This window comes from Meriones unguiculatus, chromosome 14, assembly GCF_030254825.1.
Source record: "Meriones unguiculatus strain TT.TT164.6M chromosome 14, Bangor_MerUng_6.1, whole genome shotgun sequence".
NCBI classification, from domain to species: Eukaryota; Metazoa; Chordata; class Mammalia; order Rodentia; family Muridae; genus Meriones; species Meriones unguiculatus.
The window spans coordinates 47,917,626-47,934,733 of NC_083361.1; the positions used below are offsets into that span (position 1 = coordinate 47,917,626).

At 45.8% G+C, this 17,108-nt stretch overlaps 2 long non-coding RNA genes and 6 other non-coding genes across 9 annotated transcripts; 1 reads left to right on the forward strand and 7 right to left on the reverse strand.

Moving 5' to 3' along the window:
* Nucleotide 1: 1 nt before the first annotated feature.
* LOC132647208 (uncharacterized) lies at nucleotides 2-4,264 on the reverse strand. The gene is made up of 5 exons (XR_009585536.1): nucleotides 4,233-4,264; nucleotides 3,797-3,841; nucleotides 2,416-2,522; nucleotides 1,993-2,037; nucleotides 2-37 (listed from the first exon to the last, which is right to left on the reverse strand). It is a non-coding gene; the product is annotated as an uncharacterized LOC132647208 (long non-coding RNA).
* On the reverse strand, nucleotides 2,281-2,359 carry LOC132647470 (small nucleolar RNA SNORD115). The gene has a single exon (XR_009585838.1). It is a non-coding gene; the product is annotated as a small nucleolar RNA SNORD115 (small nucleolar RNA).
* On the reverse strand, nucleotides 4,098-4,176 carry LOC132647290 (small nucleolar RNA SNORD115). The gene has a single exon (XR_009585658.1). It is a non-coding gene; the product is annotated as a small nucleolar RNA SNORD115 (small nucleolar RNA).
* A 2,216-nt stretch (nucleotides 4,265-6,480) lies between the features above and the next one.
* Nucleotides 6,481-6,559, reverse strand: LOC132647412 (small nucleolar RNA SNORD115). The gene has a single exon (XR_009585780.1). It is a non-coding gene; the product is annotated as a small nucleolar RNA SNORD115 (small nucleolar RNA).
* Nucleotides 6,560-8,298: 1,739 nt separating this feature from the next.
* LOC132647301 (small nucleolar RNA SNORD115) lies at nucleotides 8,299-8,377 on the reverse strand. The gene has a single exon (XR_009585669.1). It is a non-coding gene; the product is annotated as a small nucleolar RNA SNORD115 (small nucleolar RNA).
* A 1,295-nt stretch (nucleotides 8,378-9,672) lies between these two features.
* On the forward strand, nucleotides 9,673-14,042 carry LOC132647204 (uncharacterized). Of its 2 annotated transcripts, none has more exons than XR_009585531.1 (2): nucleotides 9,673-10,948; nucleotides 11,692-14,042. It is a non-coding gene; the product is annotated as an uncharacterized LOC132647204 (long non-coding RNA). The 2 variants fall into 2 exon arrangements; XR_009585530.1 differs by having other exon boundaries at nucleotides 11,704-14,042.
* Nucleotides 10,779-10,857, reverse strand: LOC132647465 (small nucleolar RNA SNORD115). Its single transcript, XR_009585834.1, has one exon. It is a non-coding gene; the product is annotated as a small nucleolar RNA SNORD115 (small nucleolar RNA).
* Nucleotides 14,043-14,194: 152 nt separating the features above from the next.
* LOC132647442 (small nucleolar RNA SNORD109A) lies at nucleotides 14,195-14,258 on the reverse strand. The gene has a single exon (XR_009585810.1). It is a non-coding gene; the product is annotated as a small nucleolar RNA SNORD109A (small nucleolar RNA).
* Nucleotides 14,259-17,108: the final 2,850 nt, after the last annotated feature.

The window sequence follows — 17,108 nt, forward strand, 5'->3', positions numbered from 1 at the left end:
ACAATGCCAAGGGCCTCAGGGACACCATTTCTCATGTCTGTGAAGCACATTGTGGGTAGGGTAGAAGAGAATGGTCTCAGGGCTCTTGTAAGTGCTTTTCTGCGTAAAAGGTTCAAGTCATAGTAACCTGAGGAGGTTCCTTTCTGTTTTCTGCCTTTGGGGATGAACGCCAAGGTGGCTGCCTATTCGGTCTTAATAGGACAGCAGAGCACAGAAGATAAGTGCATGCTCATAGGTTAGTCGATGCCAAGGAAGCCAAGATACTAAGAGAATCGCCCTTAGCCTCACTGCTTCCACAGTCAGATGAGCCAGCTCACTCCTTTCTTTGCCACGGACACTGTCCTGGCATTGTTACCACCAACCATCTCAACCCATTTTGACAAGGCCATGCAGAGCAACCCTTCAGAATGGACAAACATCTGCTGGAGCACCCATTATGCACCAGAGGAAACATCACCAGGGGATGATCCCTTCTCTGAAGGGACTAACTCTCGCCTTGAAATCCTAAGATGGAAAAAAATCTCATTTTTACTGCTAGCGCTAAAAGATCACGGGAGACACATGAACTCAAAGTATGGTGGAGGATTCTGTGGTAGCTCTAATGTTCGTCCCTGGCTGCAGGGTGAAAAGCTCTCAAAGGCCTTTGAGTATGCTACTGGAATTCTTACTGTTTTTCATGGCATTGGTGTCTGTCAGAGTATACTGCTCTTATCAGTGGTCCTACCCATACTTGTACTTCAAGCTTGGCCGTAGAATGATCACCAAGTAAGAGAAGAAGAGCAACAGATCCAAAACATCTGCGCCCATGGGTCTCCTCTTAGGCTGATACCCCAACCAGGGACCAATCATTGGGATAACCCAGAAACCCTAGAGCCACCACCCAGATGCAGCCCTTGGCAGCTCAGTCTCCAGGTTAGTTCCCTAGTAATGGGAACAGGGACTGTCTCTGACCTGCACTCAATGGCTGGCCCTTTGAACACTTCCCCCTGATGGGGAAGCAGCCTCAGCAGGCCACAGAGGAAGACAATTCCGTCAGTTCTCATGAGACTTGATAGGCTAGGTCAGGTGGAAGTTGTGGAGGCCTTCCCCTAACAGTGGACTTGGCAAGGGGCATGGGAGGACATGAGGGAGGGAGGGAGGGTGGGATTGGGTGGTGAGGAGGGAGGAGGCTTGAGCTGGGATGCCAAGTTAAGCAACTGTGTTTTATCAAAGAAGAAGAAGAAGAAGAAGAAGAAGAAGAAGAAGAAGAAGAAGAAGAAGAAGAAGAAGAAGAAGAAGAAGAAGAAGAAGAGTATAACATAAATGTATTTTATAGAAACTCTTACATGGATTTGAGTCTACTACTGGAATTCTCACTGTGTCTCATGGCATTTGTGTCTGTGAGATTCCACCTGACCTCATCAGTGGTCCTACATATCCTTGTACTTTTTGATAGGATGGAGAATGTTCACTAAGTATGAGAAGAAAGAAACACAGATGATGATATCCAGGGCCAAAGGAATACCCCCGAATGTTGTGATTTCCCTAGGTCCAATTACTAGGCTAAGAGGCTTCGGGTTTCAAATGTGATCGCTAATGCCAATCCTGGTATTTGTTCCTAGGGGGCTTGGGGATGTGGGAGATTTAGACCTACTCTACCTCTCAGCACTTCAATTGCTGCAGCTCCTGCTCAAGGTTGGCAGTGCAAGCAGAAACCTAAAATCAGGGATGAATGGATTTGGCGATTCCTACAAATCTACTGCAGGAAATCACCCAAATGGAAAACCCAACTCTCAGCCATCCCGTTCGGTCTGTGAACACTGACTCATATCTATTTGAGTGAGAATGATGGGAATCCAGGAAATCTGGAATTTTTGCTCTAGAAATGGAGGCGTCCTGGGAAGACCATTTTCGGATTCACCCAAAGACGATAATTTGAGACCAGCAGAGACTGTAAAACCTGGAGGCATAGTCAGTGGAAATTGTGTCCCAAGCCAGCAACTTTCCACTCACCTGATTGGTGTGAGGCTGTGGACTGCAAGAGGTCACGGCAGATGACTACAAGAAAAGAGAGAAGACAAACGCGTGAGCCCCCTGCCCCTTGGCAGCATAGTCTAGTGGAGCAATAGAAAATCAGAAAAGGTGCTGGTTGATTGGGCCCACGGTGCTCTCACAGAGATGTGCCCGAGGAGTGTATCGGAATCTGCCTCAGGGAAAAAGGGGCTTTGGGACCTAAGGACTTCCCTCAACATCACTTGTCTGAAGGAGAAGTAGGCCCCCATCTCCCAAATCCCGTTGGCTGGGTCTCAGGGTATTCCTACTGAGCAGGAATTTTATGTCATCACCTCTTTTCGTGACATTGGGTTGTCAACACAGACCCAGCCATGGACAGACAGAGCTACGCATGCCTTTTGATCCTCTACAATAACAGCTTACCGAGCCGACAAGACTTCCTCGGAGATAGGTTGTGGTAAGTTTAGCCTTCACGGGATAGCTGGGTCCCGATGACTTCAAGGGTTGCAGGGACAGCATTTTTTTCTGTCCTGTGAAGGAGCACATTGTGAGTGGAATGGAAGAGAATGTGGTCAGGGCATCTGTATGTCCTCTCTGGCCTAAAATGGTCAGGTCAAAGTAATGTGAGGATGCACCTCCAGGAGTATTGCCTTTGGGGATAAGAGCAGTGAAAGGCTTCTCTTGCATCCTGGAATGAATGCCACGCACCCAGGAATAATGATGGCCAACAATTTAATCAGGGCCAAAGAAGCAAAAGCAGTGAGAGGATCAAACTTAGCCTCTCTGCTTCCACAGCCAGAGATAGCCAGCTCCCACCTTTCAGTACCATGGCCATTCTCCTAGCATTGTCTACACCTATGTCCTTCCTCATGTGATTTTGACACTGGTGGAAAGAGCAACCTGTAGGATGGGCAAATATCTGCTGGGTGGTCCTTTATGCATTTGAGAAAACATCATAGGGGTAGTCCTCTCTCTCCCGGGCCTGCTTCTCACCTGGAAATCCTCGGAGGGATTTCTGTCTGGATCTCGTGGTGCTACCAGACCAGGGTAGGCACAGAAACACACAAAGTATTGTGTAGGCCTCCTGTCTAGCTGAAATGTAGTTGCATGGCGACCCATTGCAATGATCTCAAAAGTTTTTGAGTCTACTGCCGAAATCCGTAACGTGTCACGGCATTGGTCTTACACCTGCCCTTATCAGTGGGTCTTTCAGTTGGATCTACTCACGATTGGCTGGAGAATGATCACCAAGTAAGAGTTGAATGAAAACCAGATGAGGATACTCAGGGCCAAAGGACAACCCAATGAATCTTGTTGATTTTCCTCGGTCCAATCACCAGGGTAAGTGACAGACATCTGAGTGAGAGTGTGATGACTAATCCAACCCGGGCAATGGTTCCCAGGGAGCATGGCTATTGTGCAGTCTGATAGCCTTTGGGAACTGTCAGGCTGTCAATTGCTGAAGCTCCTGCTCAAGGGTGGCATTGCAAGCAGAAACTCGAGACCAGGCAAGAATAGATTTGGTGGTTCCTACAAATCTCCTGCCAGAAGTCACCCAAAAGGAAAATGCAGAGTGCAGCTCTCAGGTATCCCATTTTGTCTGTGAACGTTCAGTCGTGTCTATTTCTGTTAAAATTCATGGATTCCAGGAACTTTGGAATCACTGCTCTGGAAATGAGGTGTGTGTGGCAGACCCTTTTCAGATTCACCCAAAGTAAATAAGCTGACACCAGCTGAGGATTGTAGAAGGTGTAGGCATATGGCCGTAGGACAGGATGTCTTGAGGCAGGATCTTTCCCCTTACCTGGTTGGTGTGAGGCTGTGAGCTCCGAGGGGTCATGGTAGATGACTACAAGACAAGAGAGAAGACAAAGGCATGGGCTCTCCATTTGACAGCATAGACTATCTGAGCAGTAGGCATTCAGAAAAGGTGCTTGCTGGTGGAGTCATCAGTGCTCACACACAGATGGGCCCCAGGAGTGTATAAGATTCTCCCTTAGGAGAAACAAGTGCTTGGGGAGCTTGGAGACCTAGAGACCTCCATATAAATCCCTTGAGAAAGTCTCAAGGAGAAGTAGGCCCTCGTCTCCCAGGTCCGGCTGGCTGGGCCTCAGCGTGATCCTATTAAGCATGATTTTTATGTCATCACCTCTCTTCGTGACATTGGGTTATCATCATAGACCCAGCCATGGACAGACACAGCTACAAGTGCTTTAGGATCCTCTACAAGAGCTGCTTACCGGAGCTGACAAGACTTCCTCGGAGTTAGGTGGGTGAACTTTGAGGCCGCACTCAGTAGCAGGGTTGAGACAATGCCAAGGGCCTCAGGGACACCATTTCTCATGTCTGTGAAGCACATTGTGGGTAGGTTAGAAGAGAATGGTCTCAGGGCTCTTGTAAGTGCTATTCTGCATAAAAGGTTCAGGTCATAGTAACCTGAGGAGGTTCCTTTCTGTTTTCTGCCTTTGGGGATGAACGCCAAGGTGGCTGCCTATTCGGTCTTAATAGGACGGCAGAGCACAGAAGATAAGCGCATGCTAATAGGTTAGTCGATGCCAAGGAAGCCAAGATACTAAGAGAATCGCCCTTAGCCTCCCTGCTTCCACAGTCAGATGAGCCAGCTCACTCCTTTCTTTGCCACGGACACTGTCCTAGCATTGTTACCACCATCCATCTCAACCCATTTTGACAAGGCCATGCAGAGCAACCCTTCAGAATGGACAAACATCTGCTGGAGCACCCATTATGCACCAGAGGAAACATCACCTGGGGATGATCCCTTCTCTGAAGGGACTAACTCTCGCCTTGAAATCCTAAGATGGAAAAAAATCTCATTTTTACTGCTAGCACTAAAAGATCACGGGAGACACATGAACTCAAATTATGGTGGAGGATTCTGTGGTAGCTCTAATGTTCGTCCCTGGCTGCAGGGTGAAAAGCTCTCAAAGGCCTTTGAGTATGCCACTGGAATTCTTACTGTTTTTCATGGCATTGGTGTCTGTCAGAGTATACTGCTCTTATCAGTGGTCCTACCCATACTTGTACTTTAAGCTTGGCCTTAGAATGATCACCAAGTAAGAGAAGAAGAGCAACAGATCCAAAACATCTGCGCCCATGGGTCTCCTCTTAGGCTGATACCCCAACCAGGGACCATTCATGGGGATAACCCAGAAACCCTAGAGCCACCACCCAGATGCAGCCCTTGGCAGCTCAGTCTCCAGGTTAGTTCCCTAATAATGGGAACCGGGACTGTCTCTGACCTGGACTCAATGGCTGGCCCTTTGAACACTTCCCCCTGATGGGGAAGCAGCCTCAGCAGGCCACAGAGGAAGACAATGCCTTCAGTTCTCATGAGACTTGATAGGCTAGGTCAGGTGGAAGTTGTGGAGGCCTTCCCCTAACAGTGGACTTGGCAAGGGGCATGGGAGGACATGAGGGAGGGAGGGAGGGAGGGTGGGATTGGGTGGTGAGGAGGGAGGAAGAAGAAGAAGAGTATAACATAAATGTATTTTATAGAAACTCTTACATGGTTTTGAGTCTACTACTGGAATTCTCACTGTGTCTCATGGCATTTGTGTCTGTGAGATTACACCTGACCTTATCAGTGGTCCTACATATCCTTGTACTTTTTGATAGGATGGAGAATGTTCACTAAGTATGAGAAGAAAGAAACACAGATGATGATATCCAGGGCCAAAGGAATACCCCCGAATGTTGTGATTTCCCTAGGTCCAATTACTAGGCTAAGAGGCTTTGGGGTTCAAATGTGATCGCTAATGCCAATCCTGGCATTTGTTCCTAGGGTGCTTGTAGATGTGGTAGATTTAGACCTAGTCTAACTGTCGGCACGTCAATTGCTGCAGCTCCTGCTCAAGAGTGGCAGTGCAAGCAGAAACCTAAAATCAGGGATGAATGGATTTGGCGATTCCTACAAATCTACTGCAGGAAATCACCCAAATGGAAAACCCAGAGCCCAGCTCTCAGCCATCCCGTTCTGTCTGTGAACATTGACTCATATCTATTTGAGTGAGAATGATGGGAATCCAGGAAATCTGGAATTCCTGCTCTAGAAAAGGAGGTGTCCTTGGAAGACCATTTTCGGATTCACCCAAAGACGAAAATTTGAGACCAGCAGAGATTGTAAAACCTGGAGGCATAGTCAGTGGAAATTGTGTCGCAAGCCAGCAACTTTCCACTCACCTGATTGGTGTGATGCTATGGACTGCAAGAGGTCACGGCAGATGACTACAAGGAAAGAGAGAAGACAAAGGCGTGAGCCCCCTGCCCCTTGGCAGCATAGTCTAGTGGAGCAGTAGAAAATCAGAAAAGGTGCTGGTCGATGGGGCCCTCGGTGCTCTCACACAGATGTGCCCCATTAGTGTATAGGAATCTGCCTCAGGGAAAAAGGGGCTTTGGGACCTAAGGACTTCCCTCAACATCACTTGTCTCAAGGAGAAGTAGGCCCTCATCTCCCACATTCCATTGGCTGGGCCTCAGCGTAATCCTACTGAGCATGAATTTTATGTCATCACCTCTTTTCGTGACAATGGGATGTCAACACAGACCCAGCCATGGACAGACAGAGCTACGCATGCCTTTTGATCCTCTACAATAACAGCTTACCAGAGCCAACAAGACTTCCTCAGAGATGGGTTGTGGTAAGTTTAGCCTGCACGGGATAGCTGGGTCCCGATGACTTCAAGGGATGCAGGGACAGCATTTTTTTCTGTCCTGTGAAGGTGCACATTGTGAGTGGAGTGGAAGAGAATGTGGTCAGGGCATCTGTATGTCCTCTCTGGCCTAAAATGGTCAGGTCACAGTAATGTGAGGATGCACCTCCAGGAGTAGTGCCTTTGGGGATAAGAGCAGTGAAAGGCTTCTCTTGCATCCTGGAATGAATGCCACGCACCCAAGAATAATGATGGCCAACAATTTAATCAGGGCCAAAGAAGCAAAAGCAGTGAGAGGATCAAACTTAGCCTCTCTGCTTCCACAGCCAGAGATAGCCAGCTCCCACCTTTCAGTACCATGGCCATTCTCCTAGCATTGTCTACACCTATGTCCTTCCTCATGTGATTTTGACACTGGTGGAAAGAGCAACCTGTAGGATGGGCAAATATCTGCTGGGTGGTCCTTTATGCATTTGAGAAAACATCATAGGGGTAGTCCTCTCTCTCCAGGGCCTGCTTCTCACCTGGAAATCCTCGGATGGATTTCTGTCTGGATCTCCTGGTGCTACCAGACCAGAGTAGGCACAGAAACACACAAAGTATTGTGTAGGCCTCCTGTCTAGCTGAAATGTAGTTGCATGGCGACCCATTGCAATGATCTCAAAAGTTTTTGAGTCTACTGCCGAAATCCGTAAAGTGTCACGGCATTGGTCTTACACCTGCCCTTATCAGTGGGTCTTTCAGGTGGATCTACTCACGATTGGCTGGGGAATGATCACCAAGTAAGAGTTGAATGAAAACCAGATGAGGATACTCAGGGCCAAAGGACAACCCAATGAATCTTGTTGATTTTCCTCGGTCCAATCACCAGGGTAAGTGACAGACATCTGAGTGAGAGTGTGATGACTAATCCAACCCGGGCAATGGTTCCCAGGGAGCATGGCTATTGTGCAGTCTGATAGCCTTTGGGAACTGTCAGGCTGTCAATTGCTGAAGCTCCTGCTCAAGGGTGGCATTGCAAGCAGAAACTCGAGACCAGGCAAGAATGGATTTGGTGGTTCCTACAAATCTCCTGCCAGAAGTCACCCAAAAGGAAAATGCAGAGTGCAGCTCTCAGGTATCCCATTTTGTCTGTGAACGTTCAGTCGTGTCTATTTCTGTTAAAATTCATGGATTCCAGGAACTTTGGAATCACTGCTCTGGAAATGAGGTGTGTGTGGCAGACCCTTTTCAGATTCACCCAAAGTAAATAAGCTGACACCAGCTGAGGATTGTAGAAGGTGTAGGCATATGGCCGTAGGACAGGATGTCTTGAGGCAGGATCTTTCCCCTTACCTGGTTGGTGTGAGGCTGTGAGCTCCGAGGGGTCATGGTAGATGACTACAAGACAAGAGAGAAGACAAAGGCATGGGCTCTCCATTTGACAGCATAGACTATCTGAGCAGTAGGCATTCAGAAAAGGTGCTTGCTGGTGGAGTCATCAGTGCTCACACACAGATGGGCCCCAGGAGTGTATAAGATTCTCCCTTAGGAGAAACAAGTGCTTGGGGAGCTTGGAGACCTAGAGACCTCCATATAAATCCCTTGAGAAAGTCTCAAGGAGAAGTAGGCCCTCGTCTCCCAGGTCCGGCTGGCTGGGCCTCAGCGTGATCCTATTAAGCATGATTTTTATGTCATCACCTCTCTTCGTGACATTGGGTTATCATCATAGACCCAGCCATGGACAGACACAGCTACAAGTGCTTTACGATCCTCTACAAGAGCTGCTTACCGGAGCTGACAAGACTTCCTCGGAGTTAGGTGGGTGAACTTTGAGGCCGCACTCAGTAGCAGGGTTGAGACAATGCCAAGGGCCTCAGGGACACCATTTCTCATGTCTGTGAAGCACATTGTGGGTAGGTTAGAAGAGAATGGTCTCAGGGCTCTTGTAAGTGCTATTCTGCATAAAAGGTTCAGGTCATAGTAACCTAAGGAGGTTCCTTTCTGTTTTCTGCCTTTGGGGATGAACGCCAAGGTGGCTGCCTATTCGGTCTTAATAGGACCGCAGAGCACAGAAGATAAGCGCATGCTAATAGGTTAGTCGATGCCAAGGAAGCCAAGATACTAAGAGAATCGCCCTTAGCCTCCCTGCTTCCACAGTCAGATGAGCCAGCTCACTCCTTTCTTTGCCACGGACACTGTCCTAGGATTGTTACCACCAACCATCTCAACCCATTTTGACAAGGCCATGCAGAGCAACCCTTCAGAATGGACAAACATCTGCTGGAGCACCCATTATGCACCAGAGGAAACATCACCTGGGGATGATCCCTTCTCTGAAGGGACTAACTCTCGCCTTGAAATCCTAGGATGGATTCTCATTTTTACTGCTAGCACTAAAAGATCACGGGAGACACATGAACTCAAAGTATGGTGGAGGATTCTGTGGTAGCTCTAATGTTCGTCCCTGGCTGCAGGGTGAAAAGCTCTCAAAGGCCTTTGAGTTTGCTACTGGAATTCTTACTGTTTTTCATGGCATTGGTGTCTGTCAGAGTATACTGCTCTTATCAGTGGTCCTACCCATACTTGTACTTCAAGCTTGGCCGTAGAATGATCACCAAGTAAGAGAAGAAGAGCAACAGATCCAAAACATCTGCGCCCATGGGTCTCCTCTTAGGCTGATACCCCAACCAGGGACCATTCATGGGGATAACCCAGAAACCCTAGAGCCACCACCCAGATGCAGCCCTTGGCAGCTCAGTCTCCAGGTTAGTTCCCTAGTAATGGGAACAGGGACTGTCTCTGACCTGGACTCAATGGCTGGCCCTTTGAACACTTCCCCCTGATGGGGAAGCAGCCTCAGCAGGCCACAGAAGAAGACAATGCCTTCAGTTCTCATGAGACTTGATAGGCTAGGTCAGGTGGAAGTTGTGGAGGCCTTTCCCTAACAGTGGACTTGGCAAGGGGCATGGGAGGACATGAGGGAGGGAGGGAGGGTGGGATTGGGTGGTGAGGAGGGAGGAGGCTTGAGCTGGGATGCCAAGTTAAGCAACTGTGTTTTTATCAAAGAAGAAGAAGAAGAAGAAGAAGAAGAAGAAGAAGAAGAAGAAGAAGAAGAAGAAGAAGAAGAAGAAGAAGAAGAGTATAACATAAATGTATTTTATAGAAACTCTTACATGGTTTTGAGTCTACTACTGGAATTCTCACTGTGTCTCATGGATTTGTGTCTGTGTGATTACACTTGACCTTATCATTGGTCCTACATATCCTTGTACTTTTTGATAGGCTGGAGAATGTTCATTAAGTATGAGAAGAAAGAAACACAGATGATGATATCCAGGGCCAAATGAATACCCCCGAATGTTGTGATTTCCCTAGGTCCAATTACTAGGCTAAGAGGCTTCGGGGTTCAAATGTGATCGCTAATGCCAATCCTGGCATTTGTACGTAGGGTGCTTGGGGATGTGGGAAATTTAGACCTCCTCTAACTGTCGGCACTTCAATTGCTGCAGTTCCTTCTCAAGAGTGGCAGTGCAAGCAGAAACCTAAAATCAGGGATGAATGGATTTGGCGATTCCTACAAATCTACTGCAGGAAATCACCCAAATGGAAAACCCAGAGCCCAGCTCTCAGCCATCCCGTTTGGTCTGTGAACATTGACTCATATCTATTTGAGTGAGAATGATGGGAATCCAGGAAATCTGGAATTCCTGCTCTAGAAATGGAGGCTTCCTGCGAAGACCATTGTCGGATTCACCCAAAGACGATAATTTGAGACCAGCAGAGACTGTAAAACCTGGAGGCATAGTCAGTGGAAATTGTGTCGCAAGCCAGCAACTTTCCACTCACCTGATTGGTGTGATGCTGTGGGCTGCAAGAGGTCACGGCAGATGACTACAAGGAAAGAGAGAAGACAAAGGCGTGAGCTCCCTGCCCCTTGGCAGCATAGTCTAGTGGAGCAGTAGAAAATCAGAAAAGGTGCTGGTCGATAGGGCCCTCGGAGCTCTCACACAGATGTGCCCCAGGAGTGTATAGGAATCTGCCTCAGGGAAAAAGGGGCTTTGGGACCTAAGGACTTCCCTAAACATCACTTGTCTCAAGGAGAAGTAGACCCTTATCTCCCACATCCCGTTGGCTGGGCCTCATCGTAATCCTACTGAGCATGAATTTTATGTCATCACCTCTTTTTGTGACATTGGGTTGTCAACACAGACCCTGCCTTGGACAGACAGAGCTACGCATGCCTTTTGATCCTCTACAAGAACAGCTTACCAGAGCCGACAAGACTTCCTTGGAGATGGGTTGTGGTAAGTTTAGCCTGCATGGGATAGCTGGGTCCCGATGACTTCAAGGGATGCAGGGACAGCATTTTTTTCTGTCCTGTGAAGGAGCACATTGTGAGTGGAGTGGAAGAGAATGTGGTCAGGGCATCTGTATGTCCTCTCTGGCCTAAAATGGTCAGGTCACAGTAATGTGAGGATGCACCTCCAGGAGTAGTGCCTTTGGGGATAAGAGCAGTGAATGGCTTCTCTTGCATCCTGGAATGAATGCCACGCACCCAAGAATAATGATGGCCAACAATTTAATCAGGGCCAAAGAAGCAAAAGCAGTGAGAGGATCAAACTTAGCCTCTCTGCTTCCACAGCCAGAGATAGCCAGCTCCCACCTTTCAGTCCCATGGCCATTCTCCTAGCATTGTCTACACCTATGTCCTTCCTCATGTGATTTTGACACTGGTGGAAAGAGCAACCTGTAGGATGGGCAAATATCTGCTGGGTGGTCCTTTATGCATTTAGAAAACATCATAGGGGTAGTCCTCTCTCTCCAGGGCCTGCTTCTCACCTGGAAATCCTCGGAGGGATTTCTGTCTGGATCTCCTGGTGCTACCAGACCAGGGTAGGCACAGAAACACACAAAGTATTGTGTAGGCCTCCTGTCTAGCTGAAATGTAGTTGCATGGCGACCCATTGCAAAGATCTCAAAAGTTTTTCAGTCTACTGCCGAAATCTGTAACGTATCATGGCATTGGTCTTACACCTGCCCTTATCAGTGGGTCTTTCAGGTGGATCTACTCATGATTGGCTGGAGAATGATCACCAAGTAAGAGTTGAATGAAAACCAGAGAGGATACTCAGGGCCAAAGGACAACCCAATGAATCTTGCTGATTTTCCTCAGTCCAATCACCAGGGTAAGTGACAGACATCTGAGTGAGAGTGTGATGACTAATCCAACCCGGGCAATGGTTCCCAGGAAGCATGGCTATTGTGCAGTATGATAGCCTTTGGGAACTGTCAGGCTGTCAATTGCTGAAGCTCCTGCTCAAGGGTGGCATTGCAAGCAGAAACTCGAGACCAGGCAAGAATAGATTTGGTGGTTCCTACAAATCTCCTGCCAGAAGTCACCCAAAAGGAAAATGCAGAGTGCAGCTCTCAGGTATCCCATTTTGTCTGTGAACATTCACTCCTGTCTATTTCTGTTAAAATTCATGGATTCCAGGAACTTTGGAATCACTGCTCTGGAAATGAGGTTTGTTTGGCAGACTCTTTTCAGATTTAACCAAAGTAAATAAGCTGACACCAGCTGAGGATTGTAGAAGGTGTAGGCATATGGCCATAGGACAGGATGTCTAGAGGCAGAATCTTTCCACTCACCTGTATGGTGTGAGGCTGTGTGCATGGCTATTGTGGAGTATGATACCTTCGGGAACTCCAAGTTTTAGCCTGCAACATAATAAGGATGAATGTTATCAGAAAAGGAAATGCGTCTAGGGAAACTTGACTTTCTACTGTGTCCTGACCTTCAAGATTGCCAGCTGTTCAGTCCTTCCCAGAACCAACTATTGAATTCATTTCCTTCCCTCCAATCCCCTCAGAGTTTATCCACTGTGGTAAGGATTTCTATTCTTCTGATGGTGTCCTCTAAAGCTGTCTTTGAGAGCATCTTTACCACTGCCAGCAGACACTGTGTGGACGCCTCTCAGTTGGAAGAGAGGATGTTGCACAAAGCAAAGAAGATGCACTGCATATAGCATTGCAGTATGGTCATTTTAACTCCTCGTTTCTCAAAGTCAAAACGAACAAGTTGCACAGAGGTGAAAGTCAGTAAGCCCTATTGTATCTTTGAGATTTCAGGGTGTGATTGAAATTTGTGCTCTGTGCATGGAAATCTCTCCTTGTTTAACAAACAGAGTCTTCCATAATAGACTTTAGATTTCTTCCCTTCCATGCAACCTCATTTTGGAAGAGAAGGGAATCCAAATGTGCCTTTGTGTCTACATGTACGTTACCATGTCTCGATTCATGGAACTCAAGTCTTCCACTTGGAAGAGCATTGGAATCATCTACCATGTTTCAGTTTAAATCTGATGAAAAGAAGATGTTTTCTATGCACTAACCGAATAACCTGTGGTCAAACACTCATGGGTTGCTCTGTATTGAGTATGTTGTACTACACAACTGATCTTACATGATGTCCTTGATTGGATATTCAATGCTTTACCCATGGCTTTAGAAATTGTGTATCCACATATATATATGTGTCAGTCCTGAATTAATTGTGTTCATCATGAGGACATTAAGAAGATTCAGTGTGTGGTTCTTTCTTGTTTCATTTGAGAGTTAGCGTGTCTGCTCCATTATCAGGACTGTGGGTCTACCAGCTAGCAACATGTTCTTTTGAAATATCTTTCCTTTATTTTTTAAAGGAATAGTTGTTTTCATAGATCTTGGGTAACACGCAAATTTTGTTAGAAGAGATGGTTTTCATCTGTGGGAGAGCGGCAATAAGAGGATGAATGTACCCTGGAGGAAAACAGAAACAATAACAACAAATAACAGAAAGCAAAGCCCAATTGTCATTTCTCATGATGGATCAACTGAGATGGTTTCTGCGCGCGAGAGAGATAGGTAAACACAACATGCTCTGGAAGATTTTGGCAGCTAAGACATAAATGATGAACACCAATAAAACTAGGGAATGTCTCAAACAGGTGCCCTGGCTTCTCACCTAGCCATTATTATCTAGAATTTACCCAGCCTCCAACAGGAAAGACCATTTCAATTTTCCCTATATATAAATTGAATGATCCTGGATTTATATGTTGTATGTCAGCCTTTACAACTTTGGGTAAAAGTCGAGGGCATTCATTGTCCTCCAATATTCTTTGGACTACTGGGATGAGCCATAACATCCCCTCCTGACACTTTTCCACATATGTGCAAGGGTACATCGACCGAGACTAGGAATGAGCAGCACGTTCGAATTCATCATTTCTTAGATATTTTTTGAGTACGTCCATTAGATTTCTCTACCTGATATATGTGCCTACTCCTATTGTAAAGCCTGTCTCCCTATCACTTGGAATCATTTCAATCTCTTTTAAAATAGAAAGCAATGAAAAATGTATCAAACCAAGTATGGGTACTGTTTTGAGGCTTTTTTCGAAAAATCTCAGAATCTGATGCCAAACTGCACAGTTCTCATCGTCACTGAAGAGGGAAGTGTGCCAGGCTGGCTCTCTAATCCTCATGGGTCTCACGAGGACCTCATATCTGGACCTCGGATCGCATCTTCTAAGTCAGTCATTGTCATCACTTACCTGTTGTCATCATAGATCCAGAAAGGCCTTCGCTCAACACATGAGTTTTAACCTACTTAGTGAAACCCCAGAGAGCTAGACTCCTGGGCCTTGACAAGGAAGTTCAAAACTGTGCAGGAGGCATGTAGCTCATTCTGTCAAAGGTGGTGGGGAAACACAGATGACAGGATTAAAGAGCCTTTCCCCTTTGACACCATATGGGAAAAATAAAGGTCAAAACATTGCATTTGGTGTGTGTCACTGGCCCCATATCGGGTACCTGTGAATATTCCTTGATTTTATCTACTCAATCTTTACAACAGAGATTTTGGTAAGAATAGAGAAAACATTCAAGTAAGCAAAATGACTTTGTTCCTATCTAGATAAGATTTTTTCAACATCCTAATTTGCGGTTTTGATTCTATGTTCTTTCTCTTTACCCTCCTTTAGGATTCCTCCTCCTGTTCCCTGTCTTCCATGTATTTTCTCTCCGTCTTACATTGCCCAGTATTGAGCATTCCAGTTGTCCTGCAATTGTAAATTCTATGGAGGATTTTGTGATGTCTGTCTCATGACCATCATTTCTTTCCATATTTCCTAGGACAACAAAAAGAAACACACAGGCCAAGCTACATTATGGTCCATATATATCACCAGGTATCCCACAGGACATTGACAGGGACAGGAGATGGGTTCTGTGTGCCTGCCTCCTGAACCTGCTCTTCTTATCACCTCTCTAGTCCTGTTTCTTCAAATGAACTCAACACCACCCAGTTTCCAAGATGAAGGAAGGCATTGCATTTAATACCAAAAATATTCTTCGTTTTGTTTTTTTTTTCTGACAATGGACAACTACATTTCTGGCTCAACATAATACATAATCATTTATAAAGAAGAATAATTATGGTTCATTGTCAGCTGTGTTTGGGGCTGCGAAAACTTTATGGCAATTCACCTGAATTTTAGAGGGCAAGATTGCAAGTTTCCATGCTACCTACCAGGACGCAAAAATGCATGGGTTGCTCTCTTGGTATCCATTCCAGAGGATCAAGGATAGATGAAATTTCTGAGGGTTATTTTTCTATTCTCTGGGGGTCTAGACTTCTAACACCCTATCATCTTCCTTTGGGTTCCACACCTGTCAGGGCAGAAATAAGAGTTTAATTCTTTGAGCTTGAATGTCGATAAGGGAAGGAGCTGGGAGAAGGCTTTCCTTAGTACTTCTGGATATATTATTTAGAATTGGACGCTTCAATGGTAGCTTCAAAAGAAAGTCAAATATGCCAATAACTTCACCCAACTGTTGGTTTTCCAAATGCACCTCAACATACTAAAGGTATTAGGTAGTATCCTTGTCACTTGCTTGGGTTGGGACTAGCTAACTAAGTCCCCTACAATGCCAGGGCCATAGCAAGTGTTCCACCAGCAAGAGGCAAGATGAAGCCTAGGTTGTTTAGACATGAGAGGGATGTCAAATTAATCTCATCTCTAGAAGTACACAAGAGGTAAATATTTAGTGAGCTGAGACTGCAGCCTCCCTAAAAAGAAAACACATCACGGGAAGCAGTGTCACTTCTTACCTGTCCTGCCAGAAGGGAAGCACCTGTCCAAGTTTTAGCCTGCAACATAATAAGTATGAAGGTTATCAGAAAAGGAAATGCATCTAGGCAACCTTGACTTTCTAAAGTGTCCCTACCTTCAAGTCTGCCAGCCGTTCAGTCTTTCCCAGAACCAACTATTGAATTCATTTCCTCCCTTCCAATCCCCTCAGAGTTTAGCCATTTTGGCTCAGATTTCTCTTCTTCTGATTGGTTCCACTTAAGCTGTCTGTGAAGGCATCTTTACCAGTGTCAGCAGACACAGTGTGGATGCCTCTCAGTGGGCAGGGAGGAACTTGCACAAAGCAAAGAAGAAGCACTGCCTATAGCATTGCAGTATGGTCATTCTTAACTCCTCAATTCTCAAAGTAAGCATGAACAAGTTGCACAGAGGTGAAAGTGGGTAAGCCCTATTGTATCTTTGAGATTTCAGGGTGTCATTGAAATTTGTCCTCTGTCCATGGAATTCTCTCCTTGTTTATCCAACAGTGTGGTCCATAATTGACTTTAGATTTCTTCCCTGCCATGCAACCTCATCTTGGAAGAGAGGGGAATCCAAAGGTGCCTTTTTTTCTACATGTATGTTACCATGTCTCGATACATGGAACTCAAGTCTTCCACTTGGACGAGCGTTGGAATCACCTACCATGCTTCAGGTTTAATCTGATGAAAAGAAGATGTTTTCTACGCACTAACTCACTAGCCGGTGGTCAAATACTCATGGGTTGCTTTTTATCGAGTATGTTGTACTACACATCTGATCTTACATTATGTCCTTGTTTGGATATTCAATGCTTCACCCATGGCTTTAGAAATTGTGTATCCAGCAAGTGTTAAAAAGTGTCCTATGCTCCTCCTTCCTAAAAGTCTGTAAGTAGTAAGATATATATATGTGTGTTAGTTCTGAATTAATTGTGTTCATCATGAGGATATCAAGAAGATTCAGTGTTTGGTTCTTTCTTGTTTCATTGGAGAGTTACCCTGTCTTCTCCATTATCAGGACTGTGGGTCTACCAGCTAGCAACATGTTCTTTAGAAATATGTTTCCTTATTTTTTTAAAGGAATAGTTGTTTTCATAGATCTTGGGTAAGACACAAATTTTGTTAGAAGAGATGCTTTCCATCTGTGTGAGAGCGGCAATAAAAGGATGAATGTACCCAGAAGTAAAACAGAAAAAACAACAACAAATAACATAAAAGAAATCCCAATTACCATTTCCATGATGGATGAACTGAGATGGTTTCCATGTGAGAGAGAGATAGGTAAACACAACATGCTCTGGAAGACATTG